The sequence below is a fragment of the Papaver somniferum genome, unplaced genomic scaffold, assembly GCF_003573695.1.
Source record: "Papaver somniferum cultivar HN1 unplaced genomic scaffold, ASM357369v1 unplaced-scaffold_35, whole genome shotgun sequence".
NCBI lineage: Eukaryota > Viridiplantae > Streptophyta > Magnoliopsida > Ranunculales > Papaveraceae > Papaver > Papaver somniferum.
The window spans coordinates 1541237-1562653 of record NW_020645971.1 but is presented as its reverse complement, the minus strand read 5'-3'; the positions used below and the strand labels follow the sequence as shown (position 1 = coordinate 1562653).

At 37.1% G+C, this 21417-nt stretch overlaps 1 pseudogene; it reads left to right on the top strand.

Annotated features, from left to right (window-relative positions):
• Positions 1–591: 591 nt before the first annotated feature.
• On the top strand, positions 592–2663 carry LOC113342199 (annotated as a pseudogene).
• Positions 2664–21417: the final 18754 nt, after the last annotated feature.

Genomic DNA, 21417 nt, shown 5'->3' with positions numbered 1-21417 from the left:
TGTCATGAACTACTAATTAATTTTAAAAGTAATAAGAGGATTTTTTAATCTTCCAAACTTTAGAAGTACGTAATTGGTGAATCTGGTTCCAATTGTTAGTCTACTAAACGATAATTGATGTTTCCATTATACATTGTAGTTGTTAATTGGGGCCTCTTCTGGGACGGGTGCGGGGCGAATCAAATGGGTCACCGAATGGGTGTCGATTTCCGTCGTATCCGGTGCATGGCACGGGTTTCAAACTAGTTTGACACTAATATCTATTTATCCTTGTTTTTTAATTTATTTACGAAAATTTCTAATACCTTATTGTCCTTCCTCTTTGGTTTATTTATGAAAATCTCCAATATCTATGTGCCCTTCATCTTCGGTTTATTTACGAAAATATCTAAAGGAAAAATAGAAAATTTTGATTCAGAGGAAAGTTTCGTCCTTTCATCATTGAACCAAATCCAATTTTTTGTGTCAATAGGAAAAAAAAGTCACGCTTCACATTGACACAAAGTCACCATATATAAGGTCCTCCCTCGCTTCGCTCGGTCGGCCCAATTAACCGAAAACCAAGATTGACTCGTGACATTTGGACTTACAATGTCGAATGTGATTTTCCATCAGCAAGATGTGGCCATTGAAGGTGAGAGCCCCCGGCTACGATGTGGTCGGGCCACGTACATTTTTTATATGACCCCTCTTTATTTTTTGACACCTATTCAACTAAAAAGAGTGCCCCCAAATCCCGTTAAATGTTCTACTTTTTGAGAAAAAGTAGGAAGTTAAGTAAAGAAAAAAGAAAAACAATTAGGTAATGAAACTGTTTTTAAAATTTTTTTCTTACTTTATAGGACGTGTCAGCATTTAAAGAAGGACCACATATTTGAAGTATGTAACCCGACCACACCATAGTCGCACCGAAGGTGAGACGGGCAAAGTTTACCAGGCAAATTTTCATGATCGACGTGGAAGGACTGTTCTTGTAATGCGACCAGGAAAACAAGTCGGTAATTTGAGCAACTTTCGAAGGTTTTCTCATCAAATATTGGTAAATTGACATAAATGCATGCTAACTTGTTTCACAAAATACTACAGGGGATGAAAATCAGATACAACATCTAGTATATCTCATTGAGAGAAAGTTTTATTGTGGAATCCGTCATATTCCAAATGTGGAAAAATTGTGGAATGTCAAGTCTAGTGGTTTCCATATTGATGTTTTCCATGAAAATCCAAGCAGTGTTCCATGGTTTCGTGGGAGGTCCCGTGGAATCCATATGAGCGCTAATCAGATTAGCGTAAAACGCTATTCAGAATAACGCACTAGAAGACGGAAAGCGCTAATTAGAATAACACACTAGAAGACAGAAAGCGCTAATCAGAATAGCGCTCAACGCTATTCAGAATAGCGCTTTTTTTTTATCCGTAGATTTAAAACGAGCCCTTGAAAATCTAATGGCTGAAAAAAAAACGTTAATCTTAATAACGTAAAGTGCTATTCTGAATAGCGTTCTAGCTCTATTCTGATTAGTGTTTTTGTTGTCCACCACTACACTTGCACTTCCATCCACAATTCCAAATACTGAGGTGGCATGGAAGATGGAATATGGAACTCTTCCACCATAAGACTTGCTCTGAGAATAGCATAAGTAACCTTCCTAATGATCAGGAGCAGATGCGTGGCTACTAGACTTCACTGGATGGTAGCTTACCAACAATGTACCCATCAGAACTGCTAAAGAAACTCTAAACATTATAGAAAATCACTACCATGAGAGGATTATCGTAGCATTTGTGCACAATCCCCCAAAGATTTTTGAAGCATTTTGGATGGTTTAACCACTATATTTTAACTAATTTATTTCGTAATCACAGTTTCCCTTATCTTCCGTCTGAAGTCTCTGAGAGCAACTGCAGTGGTGCGAGTATAACCAAAGAGCAAAAACCAAAAAAAACTTGGTTTACTCCGTTGTGACACGCTACGGTAGTAAAATTTGGTCGAGCGGACGTAATACATCCGCCTGGTTCAAGCGCAGTTTAAATGTTCGCCTCTTAAACTTACGCCCCACTATCATACCCTCGCCCCACTTTATACTTGTTTTTGATTCAAACGTAAACATAATCTTCGCCCCACCATCATACGAATGTTAAACTTACGCCCCACTATAAACGGACAGTATACCTACGCTTGGTATCAAACGTACTTTTAACTTTCGTTCGACCAAATATAGTTTATGTTTGGATTTCAGACCAAGTATACTCCGATTTTTAGTTTTACTCCACTTTTTACTCTTTACTTTTAGTTTTACTCCATTTTTTACTCTTTACTCCGTTCCACTACGTTTAGTTTTTGGACCAAATTTTTAGTTTTGATCGTCTATTGTGGACGCTCTCAGACCTGCAAATTTATCCATACAGATCGTCAAGTACTTCTTGGATCCAAAGATTCCGATAAGGTAAAATTTGTGTACCTACAGAACCAAGATAGTGTGGAGCTAATGAAGACCTATTTTGATGACAAGAACCTCCCAACTGAGATTGGTGGACGAGCTAACTTGCAATATGATCATGAAGAGTTCTCTAAATTAATGGTCAAGGACGAATTGAAAGCTACAAGGGAAAAGGAATTAGAGAAGATGGAGCACACTAACAATGGCAGTCTGAAACCATAGGCGGCTCAAGAGTCTGTCATTGCTCCTGCATCTATCTGAGCAATTGATATCATATTCAGAATGCTCCTACCTTAGAACAGGCTGTAACGGAGTTTCTGGACTCTGATTTGATATGGTAATGGGATTTACGCCATGGTATAAATTAAAATTTCGAGACTGGTATTTTTCCGTATAATATGGTCACTTTTATTGAGTGCCAAACATATACCTAGCCTATCTATCATTAAAAGGCAATCTTAAAAATTGAAGGCGAGGTTAAACTACAGGGAAGGGGTGGCTAATTGGTAATTCTTCACGTCCACAGACCCATCAGTTGATAAAGTTGGTACTAAATTAAGTCGATAGTATTTTTTATACAAACTAAATTAAGTCAGTTGATAGTACATGATGTCAAACTAAGACATCCAACAACTAGTAGCAAATATTTTATTGTACAAAGTTCCAAAAGCAAGCTTACATATTAAAGCTCATTTGAATATATGCATTCATCCACGAGCTGACGAAGATTTGGATTCTCAAGAGCAGCCACAACTCTTTCTTTATCATTCAATTGCTTATTTACTGCAGAAGGATACATATACGCGGGTTTCTGATACAGTTTAGAATAGTTAAAAAGGAACAAGTAGAAATGTAAAATCCTTTGCGTTAGAACATTGCTCGGTCGAACTCGCATGCGTTGCTATCTCAAGCATGTTTGTCAATGTTAGTGATCAAAACTATAAGTTTTGATTTCTAGTCTACTATAGCTAAGGTCTCGGATTAGGATAGAAAGTGTAGTTGAGCTCCATGGCAATCATCATACAAGACGAAGGACTACTCAAGGAACCGGTGGATCTTCATCGACTAAAAGGTATATGGAGACTTGAACTTATCTATCACTCAAAAGTCTATTTATCTCCTATCTTGAGACAAAAGTCGTTTTGCTATATAGACTTAGATTATACACATTTGCTATTTCGATCCGAGTTTATCTCGTCTATCTATTTCTCGAAATATGTGTTGGTAAGCTTTAGATTTATCCAAGTTCATCTTTACCTAGTGACAAAAGTCATGACAAGTTTCAATCACTTTGAAAATTGCCTACTTTGACGAAAATAGTTTGTGAATAACAACTATAGAATATCAACGTCCTCTAAGAATGTTTCAATGATTGAAATGAGAGTTTAGATAATATAACCATTGGAGGATATAAGCATTGTTGTGGAAACACATATATGTATAAGTCCTTATTCCTTGAACCGAAGTTTGCAAATTTGTTGATCAAGAGAACCGGAATGGTGGCGTGAGCCAAGTCCGCGAACTGGCGGAAGTTCTCGTCCCGAGAAATTCCGCTGTATTTTGTGAACTCCGTCCGGGAACTTAAGTCCGCGAACCCCGTCCGCGAACTTGAGTAGGTCATATCTAAAAACGATTTTTGTAGATATAAGATTTCCTAAAAACGATTTAATTCGAGTGAATCAAATCGTTTTTTCTTCAATTCTGTCTTGTGTAGTTACATAAGATTTCCTTGCAATTGAAAAACTCTCTAACTAGTTCATTTGAGTCACTTGAACTAGTTATGGTGAAGAAGAATATGGTTGATATGAAAGTGATCATATGGCTAACCATTTGGTTGACTATTGTTGAACCAACAAATGTACAAGTTTGGGTACGGTTACACAAGCCTAGAAACGTGCATTTCATTTGTGTGTAACAAGCTAGTTTTCGATCTAACGGTTGAAAGATATTAGTTTGAATCTAATCAGGTTTTCATCTAATGGTGAATATTGAATGCTTTGTTACCATGCTAACATTGATTGCAAACCCTGAATTGAAAGACTATATAAGGGAGAACTCTAGCAACTGGGAAACCTAATCCCCACACCTTCTGTGTGATACTAGTTGTGCTAAGCTAGAGTCGATTCTCCTTTAATCTTTGGTTTCTTCTTCTAAACCAGGTTAACGACTTAAAGACTTCATTGGGATTGTGAAGCCAGACCGATACTACTTTCTTGTAGTTGTGTGATCTGATCTTGTTGTTTCTATCGCATGAGTACAATTGTAATAATTGGCTTGAGATTGATGCCTCTGATAGGCAAGATATAAAATAAATCACAAACACTTCGTCTCATCGTTTGTGATTCCGAAATATCTTTTTTCGCTGCGTCGATTAAGATTATTGTGAGGTGATTGATAATACTAGGCTGTTCTTCGAGAATATAAGTCTGGTTTATCAATTGGTTCCTGTTCATCTTGACTTATCAAAAGACGGAACAAAACTCGTAGGTATATTCGTGGGAGACGGATTTATCTATTACCGTAGACTTTTCTGTGTGATACAGATTTGTTTATTAAAGTCTTCAACTTTGGGTCGTAGCAACTCTTAGTTGTGGGTGAGATCAGCTAAGGGAATCAAGTATGTAGCATCCTGCTGGGATCAGAGACGTAGGAGCATAACTGTACCTTGGATCCGTGTGAGATTGATTGGGGTTCAACTACAGTCCAGACCGAAGTTAATTTGGAGTAGACTAGTGTCTGTAGCGGCTTAATACAGTGTGTGTTCAATCTGGACTAGGTTCCCGGGTTTTTCTGCATTTGCGGTTTCCTCGTTAACAAAATTCTGGTGTCTGTGTTATTTCTTTTCCGCATTATATTTTGTTATATAATTGAAATATCACAGGTTGTGTGTTGTTCAATCAATTAGTACATCCGACCTTTTGGTTGTTGATTTAAATTGATTGATGGTGGACCCGGGAAAGCGTATAAAATTGAAGCGAAATGAAAACGGGCCTACAGTAATACCGCAAGTGCACGGTCGTCAGTTGTAGCTCGTGCAAGTACGGGTCGATCCACAGAGACTGGGGGTGTTTGGAGTTTCTAGCTATTTGGGCTCTAAATTGCTATTGGGCTTCTAATTGTGCTTTGGGCTTAGTGGGTTTGTTTGTAACAATGAAATGGTTTTGGGCTCAGTGGGCTTTTGGATTGACTGTGAACTTATGGGCTTTTGGTCTTTAGAGTTGCACTGGGCTTTGGGCTAACAGTGAACTGGGCTTAGTTACAGTGAATTGGGCCTTAGACCTTAACCTGAACTGTGGCTGGGCCTTGAACCTGGGCTTTTATTAAGTCCACAGTGGGCTTTTGTTATGAATCTGGGCTTCAGCAGTAGCAGAAGCAGTGCACAGCAGCCGCAGAAGGGTAATGCAGCAGATGCTCAGCAGGGAAAGGGAGAGCAGCAGCAGGGGGAGACAAGGCAGCAGAGCACTAGGGGAGAACAAGGCAGTAGCAAGTAGTAAAAGCAGTGAATGCAGTAACAAGAACAGGAGAAACAAAAGAGAAGCAAGAGCAAATAGTGGCAGTGAAGCAAAGGTAACAGTGGCAGTTAACAGGAAACAAAGCCAAATAAACCAAGGCTGTTAGCCAAGGGCAGGGAGGAGAAGAAGTAACAAAGCAAAGCCAAGGCATTCATCTAGAGTGGGAAGAGAACCAGCTTGCTCACAGTCACTAGTGAGCACTAGTTTCTCCCCACTGCTCAATCAACTCAATGCTCCAAATGCTTTAGCCTAACATTCACACAAAACAGTAAACTAATCCTAACATTTGAGAAGCTAACAGTTGACAAAACAAGAGAGCCTAGGCATACAACTAGAGTGGGAAGAGAACTAGTTTGCTCACAGTCACTAGTGAGCACTAGTTTCTCCCCACTGCTCAATCAATCCAATGCTTCAAAGGCTTTAGCCTAACATTCACACAAAACAGTAAACATCACAGAGATAACATAGTAACATACACAAATCAGGAGCATTTACAGTGAAATTAAACAGTGCAACATTCTAATTAAACTATCCTAACATAGATTAAACAATGAAACATTAACAAAATTTACAAAATAAAATTAACAGTAACACAGACAATTAACAGCAAAACTAAGAATAAAATTGAAATTGAAATTAACTGAATTTGAAATTAAAACAAACCTAAACATGGAATTAAACAATAAAGTATGGAATTGAAATTTGGACAGTGGCAGCAAATGAAGAACCCTAAATTAACAGAACCCTAACTGTTTATGAAATTGAAATTAGAATTTTACAAACTAAAATTAAACCTAATTGGTAACTTGGCTAGTCCAAGAACAGTTTTCTACAACACCCCAGCTCTCAATTTATAGTTCTATACATTTTCCCCAAATTCCCCCCCCCCCCCCCCCCCAAAACAGTTGAGGCTAGGGTTAGGGATTACTCACCCAATTTGACACAACCACTCCAGTTTGATGTCGACCCATGCTTTTATTTGTCCTCCTCTACCTCTCCATGCCTTCAATTTCTCTCTAGCACACGTTAATCCATCAACCCATAACCTAGGGTTTAGGTTAGGTAATAAGTTGATGGGATAAAGGGCTAGAAGGATGGGGGAAGCTATCAATCGCGTGTAGGATGATAGGGTGGCAGTGTGTGAGCTCGAGGTGGTTGTGGCAGGGCGTTTGGTGGCGCGGCAGGGAGAAGGTGGTGTTGCAGGTCTGGTTTGGTCGGGGGAGAGGAAGAAGAAGAAAGAAAGAGGAGAAGAATGGGTCGACAGTTTAGGGTATAGGGTATCCGTTTTTAGGGTGTTGAGCGGGCGCATCAAAGTTAGATGTTGGCGAAGCTGAGCCACTGGAATCGAAGCTGGTAGGTGAATCGGACGGCTCCGCCTGAAGAGGCTGGTATCGACCGTCGGATGTCTTGATACAACGAAGTTAACGGCTCTAGATGGGGTTAGGTGTTGTAGTGTTAAGCGGAAGTACCGATATTTGATGCACAGGCAAAGAAGCGACCGTAGGATCTAAATATGATCTAATCTGAAGGCTTGGAATTTAGGCACTATGGTGTTTTGCAGGGACTTCAGATTTTGATGAACGATGAAGAAGCGACCATTGGATGATGAGATGGATCCGATCTAACGACTGAGAATGGAGGCGGGTATGGATATAGAAAATGGGTTTGGGTAAGGGTTTTGGGCCTTGGGTATGCCAAGCCCATATCTTCTTCAAGAACAATTCTTCCTTCTTGAGCCCATTCCTAGCTTTTTGGACGTGCGCTCCATTCTTTGCGGCTTCCTTACGTAATTTCTTCCGGCTTTTCACTACTTTTCTGCTCTTTTCCGCTCCGCAAGTCATCCAGACTTTATTTATTACCTAAAAATGCAAAATTAAGTAAGAAAAATATTTATTCTTGAAAACAATGAAAATACAGAATATGGGATAAAATGTAGAATTACTGCACAAAAGATGAGTTAAATGCCAACAAAAAGGGATAAATATATACAATATTTGGCACTCATCAAATACCCCCAAACCTGAATTTTACTTGTCCTCAAGTAAAACAAAACTAAGGAAATCCTAACTATACCACTGTCGCTGGTCTCTCGAATGCATTTAGCGTATGCACTAAGCCTTTTAAACCACTAAGTGTCCCTAATGGACGAGTTGAAGTCTCGTGAAGGTTTGCTTAGAACGTACCTACAAAGTTCTAGGTCAAAATATAGCTCAGATTCCATCAAATGTGACATGTGCAAGTCAGTTTAAGCTCATAGCAAAATGGAGATGTCAATCTAGCTATCAAGGCACAATCCTAGCACTGATAACAAAAAAGACATGTGATAAGAGTGTAAAGTGTATCTACACATGTGTAAAGAAGATCTGAAGTTATGACTACTAATCACCAAGAGATAGTTTCTCAGGCTAAGAAACCAAGGTCGAAATCTAGCTAGCTGTCCGGACTTTACGAGAATTGTGAATGAGTTGGAGGTATTTCACAATTACTCGCGTTGTACATCAATGGCATACACCCTCCTTGCTTATTACAATGAAACAACAAAATGACTCTTTACATGACTCTTATTTACATTGACTATTCTCTTTTTATTTTTGGAACAAGAGATGATGGAATTGATAAATACTTGATTTTTTTTGTATTTTTCTTTTTTTTTTTTTTTTTTTTTTTTTTTTTTTTTTAACATTGATTTTTTGATTTGGACATAGAAACACTTTGATACATATACAAAAGGAAACAAAAGATTACATGACACTTTGCAAGAGGTAGCCCTTTTTGATGCACCCAGTTAAATTCGATGGTTGTCTTTCTTAATGTAACCTCCACCTTCTATCCCAACCAACCAAAGAACAAGCTAGTCAAGTTTCGTTCAGTATTTTAAAGTGATTGGCAATCGTAACTTCCTATCAAACACCTTGAAGATCGAGGCCATACATGTATTGGTATATCGTGAGCGTGCAAATTTCTTATCACTATGTGAATTGTGCTAGAATCAGGGTGCCTAAATATCTAGACTAAGACTCCTAATAATTACATATTTGCACAAGAGTCAACATTTCAAGGTAAATGAGCTCCATTTTTATGTTTTTTTTTTCAATTTTTTTGATTTTTTATATTGATTTTTCAATTTTTTTTATTTTTTTATTTTTGGAATTTTTCAATTTTTTTCAAAAAGATGGAGTTTTGTTTTCAATTATGGCATATTATCAAAGTATCTACTTTTCACCCCCAAACCTAAACTAAACATTGTCCTCAATGTTTCAAAATATGAACAAAATTATAATACAACATATGAAGAGGATCATGTTGAGTAGAGAAAAAGGAAAGAGAATACCCGATTTCGGCGAAAGCAATATTAGAACTCCGTTATTCAAGGCAAGAATCCAACATATGTCAGCCGAGATCATATTGGATTAGCAAAATATATACAAAAGGAACAAAAGGGTTTTTAAGAAATTTTATCTACTGGATTATATACAAAAATTCACCATACACTAACAATCTAAAGAGCTGAGGATCAACCCAAAAGACGAAGTGTAGAGGTTTCAACAGCTTCACACAAATATAACAGGAAAGAAACGCAAGTGAAACTGTGAAACAAAATGAGCTACCCCCAAACCTGGATTTTTCAACGGATAAAATTTTGGAAACAAAATCTCGCAGTTTTGGGGGTTCATCATGCACAAGGTCTAGCTCAAAGTGAACTGTGCTAGGGACGGGCAAACATGCTAATTCCAACTGTGGTTCCTCAAATGTATTATACTTAGAAGCAAAATAGTCCAAGAGGACTTGGGAAGCACACATTTCCAATCCTAGATTAGGAATTTTCAGAAAATCGGTTTGACAATATGGGTACAAACCAAATCTAGGTTGGGTGGAAGGCCATCAGATTGTGACTTAGGTAGAAGAATAGGCATATCATTATCAATCAAATCAAAATCCTAACTCATCTACACATGTCACATCATGCTCACAATCATCAATCAAATTGGCAAGATCACAATCAGAATCATCAACATCATCAACAGATTTATTCTCGTGTATCGGCACATCAGGGGAAACATCACATGGAATACTAGAAGAAATATCATGCATTAAGGTCGGGGCAGAGAAGCCTAATGTATTTGAACCCAAAGGTTCCATAACATTTTCAGTATAGACATGTTCTTCTAACATAACATCATAATCATCATCATCATGATAGGGATTTTGCAATCTAGGATAATTTCAATCCTAAGGTCGGAGCTATTACAAGAATAAAACTCTAATTCATGGGGGTGACTCATATCATGTGGTGTTGTTCCTGTTTCCCCAACGGATTCCCATTGATGGGTTTTCTCTGCAATCTCGGCTAAAAAATTCCATGCATCATCCACAGATTTATCAATAAACTCACCATTACACATAGACTCAACCATGGTTCGAGATTTAAAGTCTAGTCCCTCATAGAGGATGACGACAAGTCTCCACTTCTCAAATCCATGGTGCGGACATTCGCTCAACAAATCATTAAAACGTTCAAAATAGTGAAAAACAGTTTCCTCATCCAATTGGACAAAACAATTGATACTTTGACGAATAGCGATGGTCCTATGATGAGGAAAGAATTTTTTGAAAAATAGATCTGTGAGTTGGTCCCAAGTGTTGATTGATTGTGGTCTCAAACCGTAAAACCATGTTTTGGCCCTTTCCTTTAAAGAAAATGTAAACAAACGCAATTTCAGAGAGTCTTCGGACATATGATCAGGTTTCATAGTCCGACAAATTTGTTCAAACTCTCTTACATGAGTATAGGGGTTCTCAGAATCGAACCCTCGAAATATAGGAAGTATTTGTATCATGCTTGCATTTATTTTAAAAGGGTTATTGGTTTGAGGTAATACAATACATGATAATGGAGTTTTTATTGTGGGATACATGTATTCATGGAGAGCATGAGGTTGGCCCATTTTGAAAAGACACAAAGCCCACTATTTGGTTTTAATGGGATTAAAAATTTGGTTTTCGAAATTAGGAGCAAATTTTTTTTTTTTTTTTTTTTTTTTTTTTGTTTTTTAAACTTAGCCTAGCATAAATTATCACACCCCACAAAAGAAAATAAAAACAACAATAAATAATTACAAGCCCATAAAAGAAAAATAAAAGAAAATAAAAGAAAAAGAAAATAAAAATAAAAATAATTATTACAAGCCCAAATTAAAAAATAAAGAACAACAAAAATTATTACAAGCCCACAAATTAAAAATGGAAGCCCACAATTCGGGTTCTCTTAAATGGGTTACCTTTTAAGCACAGCCCAGCTGCTCTGATATTGTTGCAAAAACCCAGTTGGGCTTTGGTTCTTTTCCTTGGTGGCGTCCCAGCAGAGGAAAAACTGGTTCAGAACAGCAGGTCCAACAGCAAATGAAGTGAAGCAGATGCAGATGCAAATGCTATGCAGTGAAATGCAAAAATAGCTAATAAAACTACAAGAAAAACACAGCACCAGTCCCCGGCAGCGGCGCCAAAATCTAGACATGATTGGCTCAAAAACTAAGTAACTATGTACAAAGCTCAGAATTTGGTTTTTAAAGGGTTTGGATTTTTGGGAAAAATTTGGACTTAATAAATATAGTTAATAAAATGTAGAATTACAAATATAGTTAATAAAGCTAAGTAAGTAAAACAATGCTAAGCTAAGTAAGTAAAACAATGCTAAGTAAGTAAAACAATGCTAAAATGTAGGGTTTGGACTTAATAAATATAGTTACAAAGCTAAGTAACTATATTTATTAAGTAAGTAAAATAATTATTCTTGAAAACAATGAAAATACAGAATATGGGATAAAATGTAGAATTACTGCACAAAAGATGAGTTAAATGCCAACAAAAAGGGATAAATATATACAATATTTGGCACTCAAAAACTTGGTAGGCCTCAAAGATATTATATTTAAATGCAAAATGGTCCCCGGCAGCGGCGCCAAAAACTTGATGTGCCCGGGAAAGCGTGAAATTAAGCGTAATAAAAACGGGCCTACAGTAATACCGCAAGTGCACGGTCGTCGGTTTTAGCTCGTGCAAGTACGGGTCGATCCACAGAGACTGGGGGTGTTTTGTAGTGTTTAGCTATTTTGGGCTTCTAAGTTGGCTATTGGGCTTTAGGTATCAAAGGGTTGTGGTACCAATGGGTTATGAATACCCTTTGGAATGAGTTGGGCTTTCAGTGGTTTTGATGGGCTGAACTTGGGTTCAGTTGGTTTCTGATGTGAATTGAACTGGGCTTGATCTTTGGATTGAACTGGGTCTTTGCCTCAGTGAACTGGGCTTCAGTTTGTACAAACAATGGACAGTGGGCTTAGAGAGTTTTTGGTCAAGAAGAAAAGAAGTGACCGGGAGAGACAGGTAACAGTGAGCAACAATGGCTCTAGGACAAAACAGCAAAGATAGAGGAAGAAGGCAGTGAGGCAATAATACAAAGGCAGTTAGCCCAAGGCAAAGACAATGAAGAAAATTAAACAAGACAATGACTAAACAGCAAAGAACTAAACAACAGTGCACTAAACAAAGCAGTGACAAAAGATTGTGAAAGTGATGAAGATAGTAGTGAAATAATGAGGCAATGGATGATAAAACAATAAACACAAGGTAATAGTGAAGTAAATGTGACAGTACAATGAAACTACAAGCAGAGAACAATGGAACCAAGGCCTAAGCCAAGGGCAGGGGAGATGGTGAAGGTGAAATGGTGAAGGTGAGCCTAGGCATACTACTAGAGTGGGGAGAGAACCAGTTTTCTCACAGTCACTAGTGAGCACTAGTTTCTCCCCACTGCTCAATCAATCCAATGCTTCAAAGGCTTTAGCCTAACATTCACACAAAACAGTAAACATCACAACTAGGTTATGAATCCACCTTGTGACCTAGCCAGACAATGTAATTCTAGGTTGAATTCCTAATGGAACTAAGTGACAGCTAAGGTCAACTTATGATCCTAAGCATACAAATGGAATGGAAAGAGAATAAGCTTGCTATGAGCACTAATTTCTCCCATTGCTCAATCAAAACAATGTACATGAATTATAACCTAGCATTCCACCACTAACAGTGACTTAAGGCATCATCTCAGCCTAGCTATACACATACACATGAGAACTCACATAACAGCAACAACAACAAAACAATTACTAAACAGAGCATTGAACTGAACATAAACTAACACAGAAGACATAAAACAAAAACATGAACTGAATTGAAACACAAAAACAGCAACTGAATTGAAACTGAATAAGAGTAATGGAATAAACATAAAAATAGTTGAAAATTAAACACTAACCCTTGAGACACTGGCTATTCCAGTGCTCTTGGGTGACACACTGGCTAACCCAGGCATAAAACCTCACACACAAACCCACAGTTCCCTTTTATACCCAATACCCAATTTAGGGTTTATAGAAAAATACCCAAATTCAAACAGTGAAATTAGGTATATGATTTACCTAATTTTTGACAGTACAAATTGAACCCATAACTAATTCATTGCTTCTCCTAACAGAAATTAGGGTTTTCTATAAAAATCCCAAAAATTGAGAAATTAGGGTTTCGTAAAATCTTACTTTGATGGCGCAATTTCTTCAATCAATCGCTGACCCATCCTTCCTCTGACTTCACTGCTCCTTCCCATGCCTTTTCTAGCTTCGATTGATAACATGCAATCATTCTCATCAATTCCACACGTCACTGAAATCGTGTGATGTTGATGAAGTTGATTGAAAGTTACCATGTGCGGTAGGTGGTGGTGATGATAAAGAAGGTGGTGTGGTTGTGGCAGAGGTATGGTGGCGGAATGGGTGTTGCAGTTGCAGCTCTGCAACTGTCGGGTGGAGGAGAAGAAGAAAGAAAGAGGAGAAGAATGGGTCGACAGTTTAGGGTATAGGGTATCCGTTTTTAGGGTGTTGAGCGGGCGCATCAAAGTTAGATGTTGGCGAAGCTGAGCCACTGGAATCGAAGCTGGTAGGTGAATCGGACGGCTCCGCCTGAAGAGGCTGGTATCGACCGTCGGATGTCTTGATACAACGAAGTCAACGGTTTTAGATGATGTTAGGTACTGTAGTGTTAAGCGGAAGTATCGAGATTTGATGCGCAGACAAAGGAGCGACCGTAGGATCTAAATGTGATCTAATCTGAAGGCTTGGAATTTAAGCGCTGTGGTGTTTGGCAGGGACTTCAGACTTTGATGCTCTATGAATGAGCGACCGTAGGATGATGAGTTGGATCCAATCTAACGGTTGAGAATGGAGGCGGGTATGGATATAGAAAATGGGTTTGGGTAAGGGTTTTGGGCTTTGGGTATGCCAAGCCCATATCTTCTTCAAGAACAATTCTTCCTTCTTGAGCCCATTCCTAGCTTTTTGGACGTGCGCTCCATTCTTTGCGGCTTCCTTGCGTAATTTCTTCCGGCTTTTCACTACTTTTCTGCTCTTTTCCGCTCCGCAAGTCATCCAGACTTTATTTATTACCTAAAAATGCAAAATTAAGTAAGAAAAATATTTATTCTTGAAAACAATGAAAATACAGAATATGGGATAAAATGTAGAATTACTGCACAAAAGATGAGTTAAATGCCAACAAAAAGGGATAAATATATACAATATTTGGCACTCATCAATTGACACTTGGATATTGGTCTTTGGTACCATCCATGTTATCTCTGTAGTATTTGATAAAGACTCGCAGATTTCTATTTGCTCGAGTATATATCAAATCGAGAGATTGAGATATAAACTCTTTGATATACTTTTTTTATCTAGATTGAGTCTGATTGTTTAGTTGATTCTCTAGAAAGTATATTGGAGTTTGTCTATATACAGATTACTAAGCGAAATATTGGGTGTGGTTATTGTACCCCCACTTTTTCAATTGGTATCAGAGCATGCAAACACGTTTAAGACCTTACACGTCTGTGTTTGTAGCGATCTGACTCTATGGATAGAGGTGCTATCTCAATTGACGTACCACCAGTCTTCGATGGCTCTAATTACTTGTGGTGGAAAATTGTTACGCGAGCTTTTCTTCAAGCACGTGATTTTCAATCATGGGTATATGTTGTTAATGGCTATAATGCTCCCATCGTGGCAGATGGATATGTAAACGTTCCCAAAGATATTGGTGAATACACCCCTGCCGAGATAAATGTTGCAAAGAAAAATTCCGACGGTTTGAATGCCATTATACATGCCATTACCCCAAATCTTAGGCACCATGTGTCAAATTGCACGAGGTCTAAAGATGCGTGAGATATCTTAGAAACTGTATTTGAAGGTAACTCCAGTGAAAAGGAAGCTAGGCTCCAAAACCTTAATTCCGATTGGGAAAACCTTAATATGGCAGATGAGGATACATTTGATGAATTTAATCACAGAGTGTCTGAAATTGTTAATGCATCTTTTGCATTGGGTAAGATTATTCCTGAAAAGGACATTGTGATGAAAATTCTCAGATCGCTGCCATCTAGATACGACTTTAAGAAGCATGCCATCGTTGAGGGAAATAACCTTGATAATCTCTCCAGAAATACGCTGGTTTGGAAGCTTAAGATCTTTGATCACGAGCATTCATCCAAAACTAAGGATGTTGCGTTCAAAGCACAAAAGGACACTAAATTACTTGATAAGAGTAAAAAGTGTATATCTCTGAAGATGATCACTCTGAGACAGATTCATCAGATGAAGATCTTTATAAGTCAGTCTCGATGATCACAAGACAGTTTAGGTATCTTCTGTTGAAGAGAAGTAAACGGTTCTCCAGAGATAAGCCTAAAGCATCAGTTAAACCTCATAATCGTATTCCTCCTAAAAACAGGAAAACAGATGAAATTGATGATGAGGATATGCCTCAGTGCTTTAAGTGTAAGGGATTTGCTCATTTTGCAAACGAGTACCCAAATCGTAGAAAATACACCGGGAACAAAGGTCTTGCTGCAACTCTTGATGAAATGTCTGACAAATATGATTCTAATGAAGACGAGAAATTAAGTGTTGCACTTCTTGGTGAAAATATTGATTTTGTTAACTGTAACAATACATACATCAATCTCGATATTCTTTCAGAAGAGAACCCAACTAATCTAGAAGAAAAAATTGACCCATTTCTTGGAAACTCTGTTTGTAATGTTTCAGGTTCCACCATGTGTCTAGCTGCGTGCACATCTCAGAAGCCTGACTTTTATTCCAGTTTGACGTGCTCGTATTGTTCTCTAAAGGGTCATGAACTTTCAAAGTGTTACAAGTACAAACACCAATTGAGGCACGTCAACAAACTTCAACGAAGAGCAAATCAATTTACAAATAAGCTTAAACTTGCTCAGAAGACCGCTGAGGTATGTAGGATTTTATCTTCGTCTAAGAAGTTAGTTTCCAAGGAAAAACCAAGACCATTAGAGAAGAAAGTATGGTCGAGTCGTTTTGATAGACAGAGGTTTGTGGATTCCTCTCAAGAGGAAAATGGTGGACAAATTGTTGTTCACCACAACGCAACTTGATTGTGTTGTTTTGGAAATCTTGTCTCATGTGCCTGATCAAAAGAGACAATGATTTTGTACCTCTCAGGCTTTAGGAAAAGTTTTTTGTTTTCTTCTTTTCTCAGTTTTGTTCTTCTCTGTCTATCAACAAAAGAGGGTTATTATCGACAATTCTACTCTTTATAGGGTTGTGAGTTGGAGGTGTACGAAACTGTTTAAAGGTTTCGAAACCCTGCATTCCTTTTTCCTTCCTCAAAAACTCTTTTTATCTCAAGACTACTTGTTGAGTTCAATTTGTGATTTCCTCTCACAAACCCATACGTTATGGATACTCCAAGCATGATGTCTTCTGATGGAAAAGATGTTAATATGATTGTTAAGCCATCAATCATGAAGGAAAAAGAGAAAATTCGTTATCTCCGACCTTGAAAAGAAACATAAGGAATGTGAGGAAGCCCAGAGCCGTTTCTTCAAACTCTCAAAAGTTTTCTGATGTTCTTGAAGAGTTGAAGGAGATGCGAAAGGAGATTCAACAAATAAAGGCTTTTGTGTATAAGACTCGTTGATTCAGAAGGCCCTGGTTCGACATCATCAGCCAAGAAGGTTTATTGATATAAGGTCCTACCTGAATGAACTTTACGTCCCAATGGTTGTTGACGACAAGGAGTTCGGGGACGATAAAGAATTCTTAAAAGGTCTTATTGCCTAGTAAATCTTCTATTTTCTTGTTTTGTTAGAAGAATAACTAGAGTTTTGAATAACCATTATTGTGATTACACATAGCTATGTCCAACGTTTTCATCTTCATGTTTTTAGATTTATTGGTTTAAATTCTAAATTTGTTTGGAAGATGATTTTTGCAGTATTAATATTTATGGTTTTATATATTGCAATATTGTTATGGGATATGGGCGTTTACGTCCGTGAACTATGATTGTCCCATACCTTGTCAAAAGTAAAGTCTTTCGTATGTCGATATGCTTATATTGATAAAAGAATGAATAGACTTTTGACAAACACAAAAGTTAAGCCTATTATGTCAATTATTGATGGAAGATAGGTTAAAATCTTTTGTTTGTAAGGATTATGTCTATTGAATGTCGTTATGCGAATAGTGATGGAAAATAGAATGAATCCTTGTGTATTCCGCAGTATTGATCTTCCCTGATCCATATTTTATGTATTACTGTGAGACTCCATAAAGTGTCTTATGTTGAGCACTAAAACGTCCAAGTTGATAATTTTTATGATTAGCTTAGTTGTTGTTCCGCGAGATACTTTATGTCGAGCATATTCAACTAAATTAATCATCTTGTTTGGTTATTTAGTTGTTGCTCCGTAAGTTTTCTTATGACGAGTATGACCAATTAAATTGATTACTTTTGTGATTAGTTTGGTTGTATATTTCAATTAGATTAATTATGGGTTCTCTTGTGATTAATCTAGTTGTATATTTTTGAGTCTCCATAAGTTTACTTATGTTGAGCATTTTTCGATTGAATTAATCATGGATTCTCTTGTGGATAATTTAATTGAGTTTTTTGGGATTCAAATTCATACTCGTATATGATTTGTTATGTCCAAAGAAATCTTCTATTTTCTTGTTTTGTTAGAAGAATAACTAGAGTTTGGAATAGCCATTATTGTGATTACACATAGCTATGTCCAACGTTTTCATCTTCATGTTTTTAGATTTATTGGTTTAAATTCTAAATTTGTTTGGAAGATGATTTTTGCAGTATTAGTCTTTATGGTTTCATATATTGCAATATTGTTATGGGATATGGGTGTTTACGTCCGTGAACTATGATTGTCCCATACCTTATCAAAAGTAAAGTCTTTCGTATGTCGATATGCCTATATTGATAAAAGAATGAATAGACTTTTGACAAACACAAAAGTTAAGCCTATTATGTCAATTATTGATGGAAGATAGGTTAAAATCTTTTGTTTGCAAGGATTATGTCTATTGAATGTCGTTATGCGAATAGTGATGGAAAATAGAATGAATCCTTGTGTATTCCGCAGTATTGATCTTCCCTGATCCATATTTTATGTATTACTGTGAGGCTCCATAAAGTGTCTTATGTTGAGCACTAAAACGACCAAGTTGATTATTTTTATGATTAGCTTAGTTGTTGTTCCGCGAGATACTTTATGTCAAGCATACTCAACTAAATTAATCATCTTGTTTGGTTATTTAGTTGTTGCTCCGTAAGTTTTCTTATGACGAGCATGACCAATTAAATTTATTACTTTTGTGATTAGTTTGGTTGTGTATTTCAATTAGATTAATTATGGGTTCTCTTGTGATTAATCTAGTTGTATATTTTTGAGTCTCCATAAGTTTACTTATGTTGAGCATTTCTCGATTGAATTAATCATGGATTCTCTTGTGGTTAATTTAATTGAGTTTTTTTGGATTCAAATTCATACTCGTATGTGATTTGTTATGTCCAAAGAAATCCTTCATTTCTTTCGAAATTAAGGTCTCTCTTGTTGTTCTTTCGGGATTGACATTTTATGGGGGAGAGTTCTTAATTGAACTTGTGCTTAATTGCCAAATCTTTGTGGGGAGTGCGGCTGTGGAATATTATAGGGGTTATCTTGTATCTTTATAAACTCCTTGATGAATGCATTTAGCTTCGGCTTTATGATTGCATCTAAATAAGATGATATGTGTTTTTTTTCTTTTCTTTTGGTCATGAAATGTCTCTTTCGAAAATTTCATTAGGATCCCGTTCTTGTACCTTTGCCAATTTTATTGACAAAAAGGGGAAGAATTAATATGTAGTTCACACTACAAATACATATGGTTTTCGGATCATTATGTAAGGGGGAGTGGTTTTCATGTGAGATGGAGTATTGACTAAGGGGGAGTGATACATATCACCATAGTATTGTTGTTGAAGTTGTGATACAATTGAACTTTGACGTTGTGTAATGATAATATGACACTGTATAACAATGATTGAGAACTCTTGTTTTCTCGTTGTTATAGCTACGGATTTTCAACAACCATGATGCTGAACTTACAACCTTTGGGATCATTGGAGTACTTGGAAGTAACGAAGATTTCGAGTAATGTTGAAGATTAGACATGTGGAATAAGAGCTACAAAAGTTTTTTTTTTTTTTTTTTGTATTCCATATGTATTGATAGTTTTGTCACTAAAATTGACAAAGGGGGAGATTGTTAGAGCATTGCTCGGTCGAACTCGCATGCGTTGCTATCTCAAGCATGTTTGTCAATCTTAGTGATCAAAACTATAAGTCTTGATTTCTAGTCTACTGTAGATAAGGTCTCAGACTAGGATAGAAAGTGTAGTTGAGCTCAAGAACTCCATGGCAATCATCATACAAGACGAAGGACTACTCAAGGAACCGGTAGATCTTCATCGACTAAAAGGTATGTGGAGACTTGAACTTATCTATCACTCAAAAGTCTATTTAATTCCTATCTTGAGACAAAAGTCGTTTTGCTATATAGACTTAGATTATACACATTTGCTATTTCGAGCCGAGTTTATCTCGTCTATCTATTTCTCGAAATATGTGTTGGTAAGCTTTCGCTTTAGCCAAGTTCATCTTTACCTGGTGACGAAAGTCATGACAAGTTTCAATCACTTTGAAAATTGCTTACTTTGACGAAAAATTGTTTCTGAATAACAACTATAGAATATCAACGTCCTCTAAGAATGTTTCAATGATTGAAATGAGAGTTTAGATAATATAACCATTGGAGGATATAAGTACTGTTGTGGAAAAACATATATGTATAAGTCCTTATTCTTTGAACCGAAGTTTGCGAACTTTGTTGATCAAGAGAACCGGAATGGTGGCGTGAGCCAAGTCCGCGAACTGGCGGAAGTTCTCGTCCCGAGAAATTCTGCTGGAGTTTGTGAATTCCGTCCGGGAACTTAAGTCCGCGAACCCAGTCCGCGAACTTGAGTAGGTTATATCTAAAAATGATGTTTGTGAACTTATTCTTATATAAACTAAGGAATGCAAATTGCAAACTGTGGCTGTATAGTTCATGAACCGATTCGAGTGAATCAAATCGTTTTTGCTTCAATTGTGTCTTATGTAGTTATATAAGATTTCCTTGCAATTGAACAACTCTCTAACTAGTTCATTTGAGTCACTTGAACTAGTTATGGTGAAGAAGAATATGGTTGATATGAAAGTGATCATATGGCTAACCATTTGGTTGACTATTGTTGAACCAACAAATGTACAAGTTTGGGTACGGTTACACAAGCCTAGAAACGTGCATTTCATTTGTGTGTAACAAGCTAGTTTTCGATCTAACGGTTGAAAGATATTAGTTTGAATCTAATCAGGTTTTCATCTAACGGTGAATATTGAATGCTTTGTTACCAAGCTAACATTGATTGCAAACCCTGATCTGAAAGACTATATAAGGGAGAACTCTAACAACTGGGAAACCTAATCCCCACACCTTCTGTGTGATACTAGTTGTGCTAAGCTAGAGTCGATTCTCCTTTAATCTTTGGTTTCTTCTTCTAAACCAGGTTAACGATTTAAAGACTTCATTGGGATTATGAAGCCAGACCGATACTACTTTCTAGTAGTTGTGTGATCTGATCTTGTTGTTTCTATCGTACGAGTACAATTGTAATAATTGTCTTGAGATTGATATCTCCGATATGCAAGATATAAAAGAAAGCACAAACACTTCGTCTCATCGTTTGTGATTCCGCAATATCTTTTTTCGCTGCGTCGATTAAGATTATTGTGAGGTGATTGATAATACTAGGCTGTTCTTCGAGAATATAAGTCCGGTTTATCAATTGGTTCATGTTCACCTTGATTTATCAAAAGGCGTAACAAAACTCGTAGGTATATTCGTGGGAGACGGATTTATCTATTACCGTAGACTTTTCTGTGTGATACAGATTTGTTTATTAAAGTCTTCGACTTTGGGTCGTAGCAACTCTTAGTTGTGG